This window comes from Arvicola amphibius, chromosome 5 (assembly GCF_903992535.2).
Source record: "Arvicola amphibius chromosome 5, mArvAmp1.2, whole genome shotgun sequence".
NCBI lineage: Eukaryota > Metazoa > Chordata > Mammalia > Rodentia > Cricetidae > Arvicola > Arvicola amphibius.
Window position 1 is genome coordinate 111,369,430 of NC_052051.1, and position 16,484 is coordinate 111,385,913.

General features: G+C 42.2%; 1 protein-coding gene across 1 annotated transcript in view; it reads left to right on the forward strand.

Moving 5' to 3' along the window:
- The first annotated feature begins 314 nt into the window (after positions 1-314).
- Apc (APC regulator of WNT signaling pathway) overlaps positions 315-16,484 on the forward strand; it is a 96,997-nt gene continuing 80,827 nt past the window's right edge. Inside the window, exon 1 of the mRNA XM_038332074.2 lies at positions 315-656. The gene's annotated coding sequence lies outside the window, so the exon portion shown is untranslated. The remainder of the gene's footprint in view (positions 657-16,484) is intronic.

Below are 16,484 nucleotides of genomic sequence, written 5' to 3' on the forward strand. Positions count from 1 at the left end.
TTCTATCATCAGTACCTAGTCCAGGACCTGGCATTTGGTGAATGCTTGATATGAACAGATGCTCACAGATAACCGTAGCGTGCGCAGAAGAAGTCTACTAATTCGTGGTTTCAGTTCAGCTGGGAAAAGTGAGCAGGTTGGAGACTCAGGATTCCCGGTGCAGAGAACAGAAGGGACTAACCAAACCGCAGAGGCAGGGCACCGGCCGCTGCGGCTGCGCAGTCCAGTCCCTCGGCCCCGAACAGCGGGACGCCCGCCCGCCGCGCCCGCCGCGCGTGCGTACTGCACGCTTCCCGCCTCCAGCAAGATGGCGAAGAATCTGTCCTGAGTGGGCGGAGTGTGGCTGCCGGAAACCCGGCTGCCGCCTTGGGGGAGCTTCGGGCGAAGGCTCGGGAACAGCGGACCGGGGTTGGCGCGATGCTGTTCCCGGGAAGCGCGGTCGGCTGCCGCTGAGGAAGCTGGAGCGAGGAGTTGCCTTCCCAGCGCCCCCTATGTACGCCTCCTCGCGCTCGGGGCCGGTCGCCGCTTTGCCCGCCTCGGTACCGCCCGTGACTCTCGGGGCCCGGAGCTCCGGCGGCGGCCGGGACCGAGTCCCGCGGGAGGGGAGGCGCCCGGGCGGCGCCCGTGCTTGCGGCCGCGGAGCGAGCGTCTGGCAGGTGAGTGTGGCTGCGCACACCGGCGACTCCCACCCCGGCGACGGCGCCGGAGCCCGGCGGCCCGGGGCCACCGCTCTCCTCCGGGCTGCACGTTTCTGGCCTGCCCGTCTCCGGCCTTTTGCTGGCCGCGGGCTCGCAGGCTCCCCGGCTCCCCTTCCCACACCGTGGGTGGGAGGGTGACTCCCGCCGCCCTCTCACCTTTTTCCTGGCTTCGCAGGCAGCCTCGCCCCTGCTAGCAGTCCTCCTTTCGCTCTAGGTGCGTGGGTCGTCCTGCCCGTTTCATTCGAGCCCAGCCAGCTTTCCTCCCTTGAAAACTTGAGCTCCGGGAAGATTATCTGAGCCTAGTTTGTGGAGTTACCGAGGAAAGCGTTGCTTGTTGTGCAGAGGCCGGTGGGATCCGTCCCTCTTGAGAAGGGAACGAGTCCCTGTAGACTGGGATGGTTTAGGCGTCTGACTCCTGCCTAGTGGAGCCTGAGATGGCAAAATGATTGTTCGCTTCTAAATCATTAATCTTTTTCGGCATAGTCAGTCCTTGGTCTCCAGATGGAGGCGAGTTTTGTGAAGCGTTCGGTTTTGTAGATCTATTGAAAGAATTGGGGAGTGTTCTGTTCCTTTAAAAAACAAAAAGACCTTAGACATGTAAGATAACACATAATGGCACAAGAAAGAATAAGTAGTTTATACTTTCTTTTACATTACACTTTCTTTAGTTATTAGCCCACAGTGCGCATTGAAGCTTTGGAATCCCCAGTGTGCAAGCCCTTTGTTTTTGTTTTTTTTAGAAAGGGCTGCTCAGATTTCTTTTATTCTCAGGTGTGACTAATGTTTAACAATGCATCTAGCACCTGATAGTCACTGTAACGGGGGTTTGTGCCAACCTCAGCTACCCCTCAAGGGTAATCGCGATTACTGTACACAAAATTGTCCCGATTAATTTAGGGACCTTGCCAAAGCTTGCAAGTGCAAACTGCCCCATCACAGTGGCAGTGGAGGAAGTTGTCGGGGATGTTTGTCTCCTCTGTCCCATTCCTTGTCAAGAGCCCCAAAGTGGGATTAAAAATACTTAGACTTTGCCCTTCGAGGCTGCAATACAGTGGGGCTTTGAATGCTAGTTCGGAAAACTGAGGCGTTAGCTCAGTGCTAGAGTGCTTGACTCCGTGTTCATTCTTCAGGACTGTAAAAAAATTATTTAAAATTTGAGAATAGGATTGCCCACTTTAAAAGAAGAAATCTTTTTGAGTCTTACCTCATTTGTTTGTTGGTAGCCCTCACTCTTCCCCACTAAAGACTGCTTGTTCTTAGGTCTTGGCTGTCACTCCTACGCTTTCATTTCCATTCGAAGGAATAAGAAGGAAGCTGGCTTCTAAACTCCAGTGGCTGTGAAAAATCTCAGCTGTCTGAGGCATACTTCCTCAATTTCTCAGGTTTCCCCTTCCCCCAAATATTATCTCCCTATTTAATGCACATATTTCAGAGATAGAAATGTCTGTCTTTGCAAGAGCAACCCCCTCCCATCTCTATTTAGAACTGTCCATTATTACTGTTTGGAGGCCTCCTTCAGTCGCTCCCTCTCTCTCTCCTATATACGTTTGTGTTTTCTGCTGAGCTGAGCTGAGCTGCAAGGTACAACTCCAGGAGGCCATTCTGAATTACACATTTTCCTTCAGAATTCTTTCATCCAAGGACTCTGATGTAGTCAGATAAACCCTTCAGTCTTGGTTTTGACTGGTATTAAAACTGCTTAGTAGTAGATGTGATCATATTACCACTTAGACTATTCTGTATCTGTAAAGTAGGATGAAATACTTACTTACCTTGCATGGTGGATATAGAGGGAGGTAATATGGGTTAAATGTCTAAGTGTTTGGCACATCTTCATCTTTCATTTCACTATGAAGTTACCGTGAAAGTCACAGTGCTGTAGAGCCATCAAGATGGGTCAGCAGGTCAAGGCGCCTGCCGTGGAACCTGACGACTGGGTTAGACCCCCAGGAGATAAGCAACTCCTACACACTGTCTTCTGACCTCTATCACACATAGACACACAGTAAATAAATGTAGTTTTTAAAAATCCTTAAAAAAAACCGCCAGGTAATACTAAGCACCAAATCTATTCTGTTTCATCTTCAGTTTGCGTAGGCAATTTGTAAATTATATAGTGCTCTGTAGTAATGAATGACCTGTTCTTAGCATTCTGCACTGTACTTCCTGGTTTCCTAGGTCATTGACAGTTTCTTCGAATGTCCTGCAGTCGCTCAGCTTCATTTTTCTCTTAATCCTGCTATCAGCTAGGCTGCAAATAGGATTCTCAAAGAGAGGTAATGCATTTGGCTCTTGTAATTGGCAGACGCGTACTTGGAAATGGCATGAAGGGTGGTTTGTTCAGCAATCATATAATCAGTGCTGAACGTCCATCTTCTCTTTTTACATTGTCCTCCTGTTTGAGTTCTTTGCTCAGACTTGCTTCTCGCCTAATAAGAAGATGACTAGTAACAATGTTCGTGTATGATCTTCATTTACTATCAGAGGAAGGTAGAAGACTTCTCTTCTAGCCTTTCCCCAGAGTTCTCCACTGTCCTGTGGTTGGACAAAATAGAAGGTCGCACTGCTAGGTCTGGAGCAGTAGCTTTTTCTCTGGGGGTGGTAGTTAGGGAGGAGTGAGCCCTGTCTAAAAGGACTGGAGCGCAACATGAGTGGGCTGTGTGAAATGGGTCCTAGAAGGGTTGCTAATATCCTCAAGGCTTTGTATGTTCTTTGGCGTGTTTTCTTGATGGTCATGTACATTTTTCTTTTGATATAGATGATTTTGTGTGAATATTTCTAATTTCTGGAGCTCCCCTTCCCACTTCCACTGTTCACTGTGAATCCATCCCTGTCTCAGATGTGCTGCCACAATCCACATGACAACAAACCACATCAGTTTAGTCTGCATCCACCTACATCTTGTGCTGTGCTCCTGTGTGCTTGCATGTTTATATTTTCTTCCTTCTAGTTTCTCCTTTGTAGCGCACTTCTCTCAGTCACCCAGTATTGAGCCTTACAGTCATATTGGTTCTTTCTCCACTGCCCATGACTTGTCAGATCTTAAACATATGTTAGTTAGGCTCCAAGGTACAGAATACTTAATTGGTGTCTCACATAAAACAGATGATCAGAATTAGAGGATTTCATGGCTAGTCAATCGCGCTGCCCAGTGAGGTTTCAGGGATCATCTCTATGATTGACTAGTCCTAGTGTGCTGCCTCAGTTGGGTTTTCTATTGCTGTGAAGAGACAGCATGACAACAGCAGCTCTTATAAAGGAAACATTTAATTGGGGTGGCTTGCTTACAGTTCAGAGGTCCTGTCTGTGGTGGGGAGCATGGCCATGTGCAGACTTGGAGGAGTAACTGAGAGTCCTACATGTTGTAGGCAACAGGGAATGGTCTGAGTATCCCACTGAACAAAGCTTCAACAAAAGAGTTTGTCACAGCCCACCCCACAGTGACAATTTCTCCAACAAGGCCACACCTCCTAATAGCGCCATTCCCTTTGGGGGCCATTTTCTTTCAAACCACTACATGTTCTAACTTTTGAACATACGCATATCGCATCATAATTGTTCATGACTCTTTTTTTCTCCAAGTACCATAGCCACCAAAGATAAGTATGTCCTCTTATCTCTTAATTAGGCAAGTAAACCTTCCACAAAAGGTCTGTATCAATCAGGTGTCTATCTTAATTGTAATAATACTTGGAAAACCCAGTTGTGGCATTTAAGTATAAGAAGAGGCTGAAGAGACAGTGACATATTTCTGCAGTGTTCTATGGAGAAGTAAGCTTTACAAACTAACAGTAGGAAGCGTAAAGCGCTGTTTGCCTATGCACTGTCATAAACCATACATGGCTTTTTGCCAAACATTTTGATAACCATAAGTAACTATCTAAAGTGGTTTCTTATATAAAATTTGTAAGACTTGAGTGGTAGATTAGAATATTGGATTCTTTTAAAGTTGGTATGATATTAAATGCATTTAAGCATACCTGGTGGAGCCTCTGTCTGAACCAGATATAAGCAATTACGAAACAGATTTGTGGTTCCTTTTCAGGGAAAGCGTTTGGAAATACAGGGAACATTTTTGGTTGTCACGGCAACTGTCAAGTCCCACTAGCAATTAGAGAGTAGAGGTCAGATACACTAAGTAGTCTGTGATGTTTGAAATGACCAGTCTCACAAAACAGTCATACCTTAAAGCGCCACTATATACACACTGAGATTAGCAAGTGTTTTGCCTTTTAGAAGAATTCACAATGATCTACTTAAAGTCTTATATTGTAAATGACAGGACAACAAATTCAAACTGACTTTCAAAAAGCAATAATTAGATCTTGTGTTAAATGTTAGCTCAGGCATCATTCAGTGGCTCCCATGAAAGGAAGGACTTGGCTCAATTGTTCTGATTTGCTCTGCTGTCTCATTTCCCTTAATTCTGGTTTCATTCTTAGGCCTGCCTCAGGGTAGCAAATTACTGTAGCACTTTCAGGTTTAATGTCCACATTTCACATACAAAATAAGATGAATCACTTTTATATTCGATGTTGTATTTGTTTTGAGTATCACTGCTCCTGGCCTTCCCTAAGCACCTGTTCCCACAAAGTTTCTTAGCTTTTCTGTCTTGGTACAACTTTGCAGACTGTGTCTTCATTATGTATCATATTCTGTTTCTTCTCTCTCATGCTCTATTCTCCCTTAATTATCTTTGTGTTCTGAAATTCTGTCTAGATTATTTTAAGGTTTAGTGGTTCGACTGTATATAGAATAATTTTATACTTAGCACAAACATAGGTTGTGGGGAAAGCAGAGAAACGGAAGGCTCCGCCTCCGTATTCCTTCAACAGCTTTTTTGAACCCTGAAGTATGTGCATTGTACATGGCCACCAAGCATGTGTATGATGTTCTTGTAATTCATTCTTTGGCATCCAAGAAAGATTTGATTTTGGACCTTCCGTGGATGGCCAAGACTCAAAAATAAGTATGATAGTATTTGCATATAATCTCCCAAATACGTTAAACCATCTTTAGATTGCTAATAATGCAAATTTAACATCCCTTGATGCAAACAACTGAAATCTGAAAAGCTCTAAAATATTAATTTTTTTGAGCATCAACATGACAGGTGGAAAATTCCACTTACAATCTCATCTGACAAGTCACAGTCAAAATGTGGGCACATTAAAGATATATATATATATATATATATATATATAACCTCAAGTTAAATGAACAAGGTGTCTATATGCAACATAAATGAATTTTTTGTTTAGACTTAACATTCCTAGGATAGCTCGTGCATATGCAAATATAAAAAAATCTGAATATTTTTTAATCCAAAATATTTTGGATAAGAGACACTTATGTGTACCTAATGAGTGTTAATGGTGATTAAGCTGGGTTGTTTAGATAACACTGATAAGAAAGGCCATATGTGTTCAGTACAAATAGGTTTCTTTCCAGTTGTTTCTAATCTACTGTCAGTTAAATTCAAAGATGCAGAACTTGTGAAATGTACAGTTCACTGTGTTTTCTTAGCAAATCTAAACACAAATACCACTCATGTAACAAGTGTTTTAGGTAAAGTTTTTCTCTAGATGTGTAGGGTTCTGGGTTTGATTTCCAGCACCCCAAAAAACAAAGCAAAACCCAACTTTTTTTTTTTTCGAGACAGGGTTTCTCTGTAGCTTTGGAGCCTGTCCTGGAACTAGCTCTTGTAGACCAGGCTGGCCTCAAACTCACAGAGATCCGCCTGCCTCTGTCTCCCAGAGTGCTGGGATTAAAGGCGTGTGCCACCACCGTCCGGCAAACCCAACTGTTTTTGAGGCCCTGCTGTGTAGGTGGGGTGGTAAGAAGAAAATCAAATAGCCTGTGCTCTTTCTGCGCTTACATTTTAGAAGAGAATATAGTCACCAAAGAGTGTACATCTGTGCGGAGGTCATGTTTAGGCTTTGAAGTAAATAAAATAATAAATAGGTAATAAAGCTCATTGCTCTAGATAGGTTGGAAAAGGACTTGAGTTAACAAAGTATTGGTAAAAGTCAAGAAAGGATCTACTTAAGTGAAATGGTCTGTATTGTCCTTGTCAGGATTTCAAATCAATGTTACACTAACTTTGTAAAATAAATAGACCCTCATTTCTGCTCTACACAATCAGTTGGAATTATTTCTTCCTTAAATGTTTGTTTTAATCCAGCAGAGAAAACATCAGGGCTGTAGTTTTTCTTTGTGGAAAGGTTTTTACTAAAGGTTTTACTAATTAAATTTCTCTTTTCTCTCTTTCTCTTCCCCTCTTTCCTCCTCTTACTGGGGATCGAACCCAGTGCTTTATACAGACTAGGTAAGCTCTACCACTGAGCTATACCCCTGTCCTTGGTTCCTCATCTGTGTGCTCAGGTGAATGTGGAGGTCAGAAGTTGGCCCCTGGCATCTGTCTGGGGCCTTCTACCTTGGTTGAGACAGGATCTCGCTGGGACCTGAGCTCCAGAGAGCTTCCTATTAGTCTAGGCTGGCACCCAGTGAGCCTCAGGGACCTCCACCCCCATCGTCTTGCTGGACAAGTTCTTTACCAACTGAGCCATCTCAGTCGCTCTTACTGTTTTCTTCTACCATCAGTATTGTAGGTTCCTATAAACCTCCATTTAGGATCCTTCTTACTTATCTTAAAGGATCTGAAACGCATCCTTTAGAATGTCCTCCTGTCTGCCTGAAAAGGTTTTACTTTTCCATTCTTGAAGGATGTTTTGCTACAGAGCGCTAGGTTAGCAGTTACTTGTTAGAATACGTTCTAGATTGATTGTTGCTTTATGTCGACTCATTCTCTTTATTGCTATTATTATTCAAATGTTTTTAAAGACGGGGTTTCTCTGTAGCTTTGGAGCTTGTCCTGGAACTTGATCTGTCTTGTTCAGGCTGACCTTGAACTCACAGAAATCCACCTGCCTCTGCCTCTGCCTTCTGAGTGCTCGAATTAAAGGTGTGCGCCACCACAGCTAGCTGACACCGTGACTCTAATATTTCCTTTTAAAATCATTTTGTCATATTCTTTTGAAGGAAGGAAAGCTTTTTAACATTGTCTTCTGCTCTATCATCAGTGATTCGACTTTGGGCTTCATGAATGTCTGGATCCATTCTTATCAGTGCCACACATTTGTCAGCCAGAGATCTTCAAATGCCACCTTTACTTCAGTATTCGCTTTTGCCCTTAGCAGGGTTCTGCAGTAATATATGCAGATCTTCCTGCCTCTCGTGTGCCGATTCCTCTATGTTGTCTTAAGGCTTTATTCTGAACAATTTTATCCTTAAAGTTCCTATTTTATCCACCTATATATATATTATTTGGTTACTCATCAAGTAAGTGCTTAATTTAGGTTATTTTACAGCCTCAATTTTTTTTTCAAATCTCTAATTTTTTTATAATTTGCAGTTACACACACACACACACGTAAGTTTAACTGCTAACTTCTTAAGTAAAATAATTAGGAAATTATAATCTAACTCCAGTATTTGTAAATTTCTGTGAATCTGTTGGAGAAATAATTTGTTGTATAAGATAATGCTAACAGGGGCTGGAGAGATGGCTCAGAGGTTAAGAGCATTGCCTGCTCTTCCAAAGGTCCTGAGTTCAATTCCCAGCAACCACATGGTGGCTCACAACCATCTGTAATGGGGTCTGGTGCCCTCTTCTGGCCTGCAAGCATATACACACAGACAGAATATTGAATACAGAATAAATAAATAAATTTAAAAAAAAATGCTAACATTTTTATGATGGTTTTTATTTGGTATCATCAAGAGTCTGGGACTTATAAAATCACCTTCATCAATTTCACATTGTTAACTTTATGTGTGGCCAGAGTTCATGATTTCTGTTATGATTTGAATGAGGGGAGTGTCCTACAAAGGTCCATGTGGCAAAGGCATGGTCCCAAGGTCATACTGTTAAGAGGTCAGCTGTGAGATGTTGGTGTTGATTCCACTTTGCTTTTTGGGTCATAAGATGAGCTGCTTGCTTTGACTGTCCATCCACTATCTGTGCCGCTCCCTAGAGTCATAAAGTGGTGGGACCACTAGGTTATGCTGTATCTGTTTGTGTTAATTACTCAGGTCTTTGTTGGAATGAAAAATACAATATGGTCTCTAGTTCTGTCTTACTTTTTAGATGAGGGGCCCATGAAAACCTCAGCCGAAAGGCAAAGAGGTTTTTACTATTGTTGGCACTTTGTCTGGGACTCTGCTTGGCTCCCCATCTTTGAAGTGCAGGCAGCATTAAATGTTTATTCTCAGGACTCAGAAGGCAGAAGCAGGCAGATCTCTGTTGAGTTCGAGGCCAGCCTTGTGTACAAGACAGACTCCAAAGCTACCAAAAAACCGTTTTGAATCCCCCCCAAAAAGATTATTTAATAATATCTCACTTTTAAAATTATTTTCAGGGGGATAGTTGGTCTGAAATGCCTGATATACCATTTCTACAAGTAGAAGTCCAGACATTTGACAACTTGTCCAAAGAAGACGAAACATTCCTGTGTTAGTGTGTTACTCATTTGTGTTAATGTCTCTTTGTGGCATAAATGAGAGACCCGAGAAACGTAAAAATTAACATGTGGTTGTTTTGTAATACCACCTTTTTTTTTTTTTAAGACAGTGTCTGCATAGCCCTGGCTGCCTGTAGCTCACAGAGACCCACCTGCCTCTGGAATTAGAGGCCTGAGTCACCTCCTCCCTGCTCTAAAATGTATTCTTTGCCAGGCTAGTTCCTGTTACCTGTGGGAAGGGAGGTGGGATATCACATCTGATTGTGTGTCGCTGGAGCAGGCGTTGTCCTTTTGACCTGGCAGGACATAATGGAACATTGTAAAGTAGGATTCTACAAGTTTGCAAAGGACATGAATTGAGTTGACAAGGTCTGCAAACAAATTGTCCTTTAATGGTTGTCCTAGAAGTTGAGTTTATTTCAGTAATTAATGTAAGAATTCTTACGCCATGTAGATGTTGTGGTTTTTAAAATTACATGTATTTATCTTGGAGTGTGAGTGTACATTTTGGTCATAGCATGCATGTAGTGATTGATACTTTGTGTTTTAACAAATGAAGCTGTCTGAAGATCAGAGAAGCAGAGCGCCAGCCACTGGAGAGTTCTTTTACCTGTACCAATGCTCAGACTGAAGGTGCAATCCTGTCCTCAGGCTGCATCTGTCTCCACCAAACCTCAGACTGCACTGAGCTCCCAGCTCCTCCCACCTTGTATTCCTCTCTCTGCCCAGCCATAGCACTCCTGTCTCCACCTCCCTAGTGCTGGGATTAAAGGGTTGGGATCCCAACTTTGTGTGAGCTCTGTTTCTCTTTTAGAGGGATTTAGTCTTGTGTAGCCCGGGGTGGCCTTGAACTAACAGAGGTCCCTCTGCCTCTGTCTTCTGAGTCCTGGAACTAAAGGTGTGTGCCACCACTCCCTGACCTCTGGTGGCTTAGCTCTGCACTCTGATCACCAGGCAAGCTTTATTTGTTAAAACACAAACAGAATATCACTGCACAAGCATATGGAGGTCCAAGAATTGCTTGGGGGCATCAGTCCTCCTTCCACCATGCGTGTCCCTGGGATCAAACTCAGGTTGTAAGACTTGGATGTAAGCCCCTTTACCCACTGAGGCATTTTGGCATCCCTGGGGGTTGTGAATTTCTTTTTCAGGAATAAAATAAGAGTTTTAAATCTTAACACATCTATAAAAATGCATAATTTGTATTTAGATTTATTTAATTAAAAATGAAAGTCAAACTTTCAGTTTAGAAATTCTAGGCTTGCCGGGCAGTGGTGGCACACGGCTTTAATCCCAGCACTCAGGAGGGATTGGCAGGTGGATCTCTGTGAGTTTGAAGCCAGCCTGATCTGCAGAGTTAGTTCCAGGACAGCTGGGGCTGTTACACAGAGAAACCCTGTCTTGAAAAACCAACCAAAAAGAAAAAAGAAATTCTTGACTTTGCATTGTTTGGCAGTCTTCCTTGTTTAAAAAGTTATGTTGGGAATTTAGAATAGCATTCATATTTTATAGTTATTTGACTTGATATTCTTCACAGCCGTTAGCATGAGATGCCATCCATTTCTGCAATTAAGTTGATGCATCAAAAAAAATTACAGAAACAGCCCTCTTGGAAGGAAGCTTAGAATTTCTGAATTTTGCTTTATTCTTTTTCTTATCTGTCAAATGGGTATACTAATTTGAAGATCCCTGTTGATTATGGTACTTTTTGCTTCCTGTTTGTTTCAGATTTGTTCACTTGCATTCAGAACACTGGGTTCTGAACCTAAGGAAAGAATTTTAGAATCAGAAGAGACCCTGCAAACTTGGAATTGCTCTTGTGCTCTGGCGTCTTACCCACCTACTTACACTGTGTGAAGTAAATGCCCTTGTCATTGTTGCCTGAAGTGCCTCTCTGCCCCATACCACTTACTAGGCACAGCCAAGATGATGATTTCTCAGTGTCTTTTAAGATCCGTTCAATGGGTAATGCACCTTGGTTACTTACGTCTTTGTTGCCAGTGCAGTTAATTTTAGACCTCATGAATTAGTGAGTGTGTTTAATTTCTTAAAGTTTGCTACCTGACTGAATTCAGGTATGAATCAGCCTCAGCCTTCAGTCTTGGCAGCTGTTACTTTCCAGGCCGTTGCTTGGCCAGGCCTGTCACACAGGTTGAGTATTCCTTATCCAGAATGCTTGAGACTAGAAGTATTTTGGATTTTTGTCTTTCCTGGACTTTGCAATATTTGTATGTGCATAATTTGAGGATGGGACTCAAGTCCAAACATGAGTAAGTTTATATTTCTTATATACTTCAAGGTGTGTATATGTACATACACATACATTCTTCTGGTTGTTCTGGGACCAGACCCCAGGCCTAATGCCGTGTTAAGCACACACTGAGCTATGTATTTTGTACATTAGTACATCAGTTTGTATTTTGACTGTGACCTGTTACATGAGACCAAGTATTAATTTCCCAAGTCATGTTGGCACTTAAAAAAGTACCGGATTTATGCAAAGTTGGGTTTGTGGTTTTCAGATTGTTCAACTTGTATATTTTCTAAAGATTTTAACTTAAACAGTAACTTCAGTAAAGCAGCAGTTACGTTAGATTAAGTACCTCAGAAAAGCAACAAATGATACTATTACTCTATCATAGCATTTAATGTATTTAATTAGTGATCCTGTTATCTTATTTTCAAAATCTTGTCATGCTTGACTGACAAGGATAATGCTCAGTTTCCTGTTACATTCTTTTGTATGCACTGGAGTGTGGTTTTAGTACCTTAATTTAATTAACCAGTGACATTCTACCTACTTCATTCTTTTAAATTGTTCTGTCTTTGCTATAGTTTGAGTTCAGAAAAAAAAAATCTGATGTATTTTATAATATTACGGTTGTCTTTCAATAGTTTCTTACTTCAAACACATTTCTCCTGTGTTTTCTCCAACATTAATGTACATATTGACAGCAATTAATAATATATTATCTAGGGCTGGAGAGATGGCTCAGTGGTTAAGAGCAGTCTGTTCTTCCAGAGGTCCTGAGTTCAATTCCCAGCAACCACATGGTTGCTCACAACCATCTGTAATGAGATCTGGCGCCCTCTTCTGGCGTGCGGGCATACATGGAGCAGATTGTTGTATACATAATAAATAAGTAAATCTTCAAAAAAATAATATATTATCTAGCTGGGTGGTGGTGGCGCATGCCTTTATTTCCAGCACCCTGGAGTCAGGGACAGGCTAGTTCAAGGACAGTCAGGTTTGCAGAGGGAGTTCCAGGACAGTCTCCAAAACTACATAGAGAAACCCTGTCTTGAAAAACAACACATACACACACACACACACACACACACACACACACACACATATATGCAAATTTAAGGATTGGAAAGTGTTACAGTGGACAAAACCCTTAAAATTGTTATTATTTAAATAGTTTATTCATTTAATTTTTGGGGTATGTGTCTGAGGTGTATATAAGTTTTCAGGAGCCTGAGGTGGTCAGAAGAGGGATCAGAGCCCCTGATTTAAGGTAGAATTAGATAGATCTTTGACAGAAAGTTATATGTAGTCAACAACTTGTTTGTTTGTGTGTTGTATTGTAAGTTTGTTGAGGACTGAACTTGAAAGGATGCTGTCCCCCTTCTGTAACAGTGTTCAGCATCACTTTGTTTTGTTTGGTTTTCCAGACAGGGTTTCTCTGTGTTACAGCTCTGGCTGTCCTAGAACTCTCTTGTAGACCAGGCTGGCCTCAAACTCACAGAGATCCACCTGCCTCTGTCTCCCAAGTGCTGGGATTTTATTGATTTGCAAATTAAAATGTTTTATTTGGCTTATACTGTCTGTTAAAGGCCCTATGATTCTTGTAGCAGAGGCTTCCAGTTTATTACTTTGAGTATTTTATGCAATTTAATTCTTACCTAGTAGGTGCATACTCACTGTTTGTCATTTTTATTGAAATTAAGCACCCACCATTGGTATAAGAATTTTTGATGATACATAAAGATAGTCTTTATTTATATGAGAATTAATTGCCTTTAGTTCTTAGAGAATGGGAACCTGGACTCACATTTGGCAGCTGTCTCAGTCAGTGTTCTGTTGCTGTGCAGAGACACCATGGCCACAGCAACTCTTATAGAAGAAAGCATTTCATTGGGGCGGTTTTCAGAGGGTCATGCAGGGAACTTGGCAGCAAAAAGCATGGTGCTGAAGAGGTAGCTAAGAGTTCTGGATCTGGATCTGCAGGCAGCAGGAAGAGAGAGACACTAGACCTGACTTAGGCTTTTGAAACCTCAAAGCTCACCCCCATTGACACACTTCCCCCAACAAGGTCACATCTCCTAACCCTTCTCAAGTAGTGCCACTTTCTAAGCATTCAAACACACGAGCCTATAGGGCATTCTTATTCAAACACCACAGCAATTTTAATTAGATTAGGACAAAGCATTGAACTTCTTCCTGATTGATTTACTTGCAAGTCTACAAGATAAAGGCATACCATATTTTATGCTTCTTAAATGTATTTCCTGAAGTAATATATGGAACCCCTATTTCATATAACTTTTCTATAAAAAGAGCTAGACAGACATTTAGAACACCTGTTACACTTAGATTAGCCAACATAGATCATTTCTTGTTATATTACCTTGGGTGTTTCCAGAATTGTAACACTTGCTTATTGGCCTTAAACCTTATAATAGTTACTCCCCCTCCCCCCCAGACACACCAACCCACCAACCAAGATGCACAGTGGTGGAAACTTGTCTAGCAGGCACAAGGCCCTGCGCTCAACCCCTAGCACTAGGAAGGAGGGAGAGGAGGGTAGTGAATGTGACTTCAGACTAAAAGCTAACTAAAGTAACTTGGAGTTCCTCCCACTGAGTATGTACACATGTTCCTGTGTGGTGGTGCACATATGTGCATGTGGAGATGATGACAGCCTCATTTGCCATTTCTCAGATGCCATCAGTGACTTGAAGCTTGCCAAATAGGCTAGCTTGGCAGGACAGTGGGTTTCAGGGACCCACTTGACCTGTCTCTCCACCAGCTGGGATTACAAGCACATCACCATACCCAGCTTTTTAGATGTGGGTTCTGGGGTTGAACTAAGGTCCTTGTTGCTTACAAGATAAGCACTCTACCAATTATGTCATCTCCCCCAATTAGCATTACTCCCATTCTAAACATAAAAAACTCATCTTTGTCAAGAGACAAACTTCAGGTTTTTTTGTATTTGAATAAATATTGCATGCATGAGGTACACATTTGAAAACTGCAAGTATGTGTCTATAAAATGAAAGTAAATCTCCTCTCCTTGCTTCCTAACTATCCACAGAAGAAGAGGAATCAGTTCTTGTCGACCTTTTTAGTTATCCCACAGACTGTGAATATTCTTCTGGAAGGCAGAAATTATATTATTAGAACATTAGCATTCAGGAATTGATGTACTTAAGATTTTCATTAATAATATTTTGCACTACAGCAGACTTCATTTCAAACACTATGAAACAGATGATCGAAGACAGTCTCTGCTCACATAGCATTTCTCTTGGAAATCTCACTGGCTTGGAGTTTAAAAGTGGCCCCATGGTTAGTGGTAACAGAAAGATCTGGCTGGGGCAGCTCAGTTGCTAGCTATATAGGCAGCCATTATAAGGAATTTGCATTGGGAATTAATTACCAGCGTAATTGCTAATTGCTTACCCACATAAGCAATTTTTGTCAATATGTCTGGAGCTAGGAAATTCACTTCTGAGTTCACTTGCTCACTTACCTGATTGGCAGGTTGGTGTTGGTCTGGGCCCTTAATGTTGGCTTCTCTGCAGGGTTACTGAAGTATCCTCAGGACACTGACTGGTTCCAGAGTAAGCAGTCAAGAGAGACCAGAGCAGGAGCTATTATGTATAGATATCATATATTATAGATCTTTACTGTCTATTGATTGAGATACTAACTTCTTCTAGAAAAACCCCATCTGTACACTCAAAAATAATACCAGATATTTGGGTATCCTCTAGCTCAGTCAAGTTGACACATAAGATTAGCCATCATAAAGATGTGAATTTTAACTATATTCTCTATAAATTTAAAATACTGTGATAATTATGCTGCTAGATTAGTGTGGACGAATAAGGCTGCCACACTATAAAATGGAATTGGGAGAAAATTATTATTATTCAAAGAAGCTTTTGATGGGCTGGGGGGATGAGTGTCGGTATAATACTTACCACACAAACATCAGGATCTGAGCTGAGAGTCCCCGGCACCAGTGTAGAAAGCCAGACATGGCAGTGTGCACTTGTAATCCTCAAGCTGGTGCGGCAGACACAGGAGCATCCTTGGCGAGCTCCAGGTTCAGTGAGAGACCCTGTCTCAAAAAGTGAGGTGAGGAGCAGTTGAAGAAGGTATTGAACATTAACTGTGGCCTTCAAACACATGTGCACACACATATGCACACCCAAAGTAATTTTTAGAGAACTTGAAATATCCAGTTGTAAGAGGGTGTGATGACAGGAAAGTCTGTGAATCACGTATTTATTTCGTTCATGTTTCATGCAGCTGAGTGAAATATCATGTGGGCAGTTGAGTATTCAGGGGATAAGGTTAAGATAGAAATGCCAGTTTGAGATTTAGTGTAACATAGTTTGGTATTTGAAAGAAGTTTAAGATCAAGGAGGGATTTGTAAAGATTAGTAATACTAGGGTGTGTGTGAGAATGAGCCAACAGGAAAGGAGAGGCTGACTTGGGAGAAAAGACTAGCCAGATGAAGAATAGTTGTCGTCTTTCTCAGGTGTGGACCATTTATGGGGCAAGGGAACTTAAGAGGGAGTAAGGGCAGCCCACACTCATGGCCATGGACAGAACACATGATTGGGTATGGTGGCTCATTTGCAGCACTTGATAGGCTGAGGCGGGGGGGGGGGGGGCGGGGGGGGGGGGAGGCAATTTCCATGAGAAAAGAACTGGAACAAAAGGGAAAAAAATAGGAGTAGAGCGGGCAGCTGGGTCTGTGGTGCTGCTGAGGTTCCAGTCCCCACCCACTATTGCCAGCTGCATACTGTCTGGGGAGTGCTGGAGTGTGCACGAGTTGGAAGGTTGACTTCCAGTTGGCAGTAAGAATTCACCAAGTCAGAGCAGAGTGGGAAAGAGGCTGGCTATTTATATGCTAGTGGCCCTTTTTGTTTGCTTGTTCCTAACATATACATGGTTGGTCAGTGTTTAACTCTAGGCAGGGACAGGCTTTGTAGGGTCACATCTCTGTGTTGGAAGTTCAT